General features: G+C 50.1%; 10 non-coding genes across 10 annotated transcripts; all 10 read right to left on the minus strand.

Moving 5' to 3' along the window:
* Positions 1 to 1,168: 1,168 nt before the first annotated feature.
* Pmar_PMAR021442 lies at positions 1,169 to 1,248 on the minus strand. Its single transcript has one exon. It is a non-coding gene; the product is annotated as a tRNA-Leu (tRNA).
* Positions 1,249 to 1,434: 186 nt separating this feature from the next.
* Pmar_PMAR021443 lies at positions 1,435 to 1,514 on the minus strand. The gene has a single exon. It is a non-coding gene; the product is annotated as a tRNA-Leu (tRNA).
* Positions 1,515 to 1,635: 121 nt separating this feature from the next.
* Pmar_PMAR021444 lies at positions 1,636 to 1,715 on the minus strand. Its single transcript has one exon. It is a non-coding gene; the product is annotated as a tRNA-Leu (tRNA).
* A 121-nt stretch (positions 1,716 to 1,836) lies between these two features.
* On the minus strand, positions 1,837 to 1,916 carry Pmar_PMAR021445. Its single transcript has one exon. It is a non-coding gene; the product is annotated as a tRNA-Leu (tRNA).
* A 186-nt stretch (positions 1,917 to 2,102) lies between these two features.
* Pmar_PMAR021446 lies at positions 2,103 to 2,182 on the minus strand. Its single transcript has one exon. It is a non-coding gene; the product is annotated as a tRNA-Leu (tRNA).
* A 121-nt stretch (positions 2,183 to 2,303) lies between these two features.
* Pmar_PMAR021447 lies at positions 2,304 to 2,383 on the minus strand. Its single transcript has one exon. It is a non-coding gene; the product is annotated as a tRNA-Leu (tRNA).
* Positions 2,384 to 2,569: 186 nt separating this feature from the next.
* Pmar_PMAR021448 lies at positions 2,570 to 2,649 on the minus strand. The gene has a single exon. It is a non-coding gene; the product is annotated as a tRNA-Leu (tRNA).
* Positions 2,650 to 2,770: 121 nt separating this feature from the next.
* On the minus strand, positions 2,771 to 2,850 carry Pmar_PMAR021449. The gene has a single exon. It is a non-coding gene; the product is annotated as a tRNA-Leu (tRNA).
* A 121-nt stretch (positions 2,851 to 2,971) lies between these two features.
* On the minus strand, positions 2,972 to 3,051 carry Pmar_PMAR021450. Its single transcript has one exon. It is a non-coding gene; the product is annotated as a tRNA-Leu (tRNA).
* A 121-nt stretch (positions 3,052 to 3,172) lies between these two features.
* Positions 3,173 to 3,250, minus strand: Pmar_PMAR021451. Its single transcript has one exon. It is a non-coding gene; the product is annotated as a tRNA-Leu (tRNA).

Genomic DNA, 3,250 nt, shown 5'->3' on the forward strand with positions numbered 1-3,250 from the left:
GAATAGCGTCGGCCAGCTTGCTTCCTGGAACCGCGACCGACACACCACACGGATGCAGTCCGGAGTCGGAGCCTACCCACCGCAAGTTGCGGTCCGCAACCTCTGGCAAAGCTGGCCTTTGTGATATGCAAAGGAAGTACCAAGAGCCAACTAGAAGACTAGTGCCACCAATAACAGCACCAATACCATAATACCAATAATACCCATAACAGCTCCAATGCATCGAGAAAGTATCGCAGAGACACTACATTGTATAAGAGTATACCACATAATCGGCCAGGGATCTCTCTTTCAGAATCAGCATGCCAAACTTAGAGAAACACGAAAGAGTCTCGCCATATGTCATACGATGGCAACCCAGGTTGTGATATCTTTCGAACGTTCATGACCCCAGCGTTCATGACCCAGGCAGATTGACGGACTTAGCGTAAACGGCACCTCTGGTTAGTCTGCCATACCTTAAAATCGCAGTTCAGAACGTCGTTTTCTAACAAACGCGGCCTCAAGGTCGAAAGCTGTTCTCGAGTAGGGAGCCCGTCTACGTTGATATCGTCATAGACCTTGATGAACTCCGAGCCTCTCTCGGAATAGGTCGCTGGAAAGTAGGTCGAACAATCCCTCATCGGCCTCGTCCAGGAATCTGGAGGGACGCAATCGTTTCGCTGCCGCAGCTGCGCCCTCAGAGTTTGCATTCGAGCTCGGAGAGGAAGTGGATGAGGTCTTCATGACGGGAGCTTAGCTACAGCTCTCAGATCGGAGGCCTTGAGAAGACCCCAACGTCACGAGGAGAGGAAACCGAAGTGGCTTATCGGGGTGTTGCCGTTGTCCTCGCCAAAGAGCTCGGAGCATACAGTCTTTCAGGGAACTACATCCACCCTGGCTTGTTCCGGGAGAGGTACGATAGAACTGCCGCCTCCACCAGGCAGGCCGGGATGGACGTCATGGGATCAAAAAGAGCCAGCACGCTCACCAGCAACTGATAGATGATAAAGTAAGGTATCAATAATCCTCACACTAACACTGAGGACCAGCAACAACGTCGCACGAAATACACAGCTTCAGAGTAACTAGCTTCGCGGGCGAGCGCGTCACGGTCCTGTTTTTGCACCACTCTACACTCCACAAGCTTCGTGTAGGGTAACATACAACACCAGTCAGGTATATAGACTGACAGCTATGGGATTCGAACCCACGCCCTTTCGGACTGGCGCCTTAAGCCAGCGCCTTAGACCACTCGGCCAAACTGTCGATGAATGCTTCAAGATTCATAGCCGAGGTGATGCATCGCTCTGCCAAACCAGAGGAGACAAAAATGGGTTGAACGGTTTCTAGGAGTTGCGATGGCGCAATATCGATCAGAAGGTGTTGATCCTGCACTACTTCGCTTCTGAAAAGGTCTCGGTTCTTAATATAACCCCAGTCAGGTATATAGACTGACAGCTGTGGGGTTCGAACCCACACCCTTGCGGACTGGCGCCTTAAGCCAGCACCTTAGACCACTCGGCCAAACTGTCGGTAAGTGCTTCAAAAATCATAGCGGAGAAGATGCGTTACACTATAGGACATGACACAAAAACGGTTCCGAACCGTTCCCGCGGAATGCGTTCTTCATCAAATCACACGAAAAGAAATTTCTAACAGCTATGGGATTCGAACCCACGCCCTCTCGCACTGGCGCCTTAAGCCAGCGCCTTAGACCACTCGGCCAAACTGTCGGTAAGTGATTCAAAAATTATAGCGGAGAAGATGCGTTACACTATAGGACATGACACAAAAACGGTTCCGAACCGTTTCCGCGGAATGCGTTCTTCATCAAATCACACGAAAAGAAATTTCTAACTGCTGTGGGATTCGAACCCACGCCATTGCGCACTGACGCCTGAAGCCAGCGCCTTAGACCACTTGGCCAAACTGTCGATGAATGCTTTAAGATTCATAGCCGAGGTGATGCATCGCTCTGCCAAACCAAAGGGCACAGAAATGGGTTGAACGGTATCTGCGAGTTGCGATGGCGCAATATCGATCAGAAGGTTTTGGTCTTGCACTACCTCGCTTCTGAAAAGGTCTCGGATTTTAATACAACACCAGTCAGGTATATAGACTGACAGCTGTGGAGTTCGAACCCACGCCCTTTCGGACTGGCGCCTTAAGCCAGCGCCTTAGACCACTCGGCCAAACTGTCGATGAATGCTTCAAAAATCATAGCGGAGAAGATGCGTTACACTATAGGACATGACACAAAAACGGTTTCGAACCGTTCCCGCGGAATGCGTTCTTCATCAAATCACACGAAAAGAAATTTCTAACAGCTGTGAGAATCAAACCCACGCCCTTGCGGACTGACGCCTGAAGCCAGCGCCTTAGACCACTCGGCCAAACTGTCGATGAGTTCTTCAAGATTCATAGCCGAGGTGATGCATCGCTCTGCCAAACCAGAGGAGACAAAAATGGGTTGAACGGTTCCTGCGAGGTGCGATGGCACAATATCGATCAGAAGGTTTTGATCTTGCACTACCTCGCTTTTGAAAGGGTCTCGGTTCTTAATATAAGACCAGTCAGGTATATAGACTGACAGCTGTGGGGTTCGAACCCACGCCCTTTCGGACTGGCGCCTTAAGCCAGCCCCTTAGACCACTCGGCCAAACTGTCGATAAGTGTTTCAAAAATTATAGCGGAGAAGATGCGTTACACTATAGGACATGACACAAAAACGGTTCCGAACCGTTTCCGCGGAATGCGTTCTTCATCAAATCACACAAAAAGAAATTTCTAACAGCTGTGGGATTCGAACCCACACCCTTGCGGACTGACGCCTGAAGCCAGCGCCTTAGACGACTCGGACAAACTGTCGATGAGTGCTTCAAAAATCATAGCGGAGAAGATGCGTTACACTATAGGACATGACACAAAAACGGTTTCGAACCGTTCCCGCGGAATGCGTTCTTCATCAAATCACACGAAAAGAAATTTCTAACAGCTGTGGGATACGAACCCACGCCCTTGCGGACTGACGCCTGAAGCCAGCGCCTTAGACCACTCGGCCAAACTGTCGGTAAGTGATTCAAAAATCATAGCGGAGAAGATGCGTTACACTATAGGACATGACACAAAAACGGTTTCGAACCGTTCCCGCGGCATGCGTTCTTCATCAAATCACACGAAAAGAAATTTCTAACAGCTGTGAGAATCAAACCCACGCCCTTGCGGACTGACGCCTGAAGCCAGCGCCTTAGACCACTCGGCCAAACTG

The sequence above is a fragment of the Perkinsus marinus genome (genome assembly GCF_000006405.1).
Source record: "Perkinsus marinus ATCC 50983 genomic scaffold scf_1104296947810, whole genome shotgun sequence".
Lineage (NCBI taxonomy): Eukaryota > Perkinsozoa > Perkinsida > Perkinsidae > Perkinsus > Perkinsus marinus.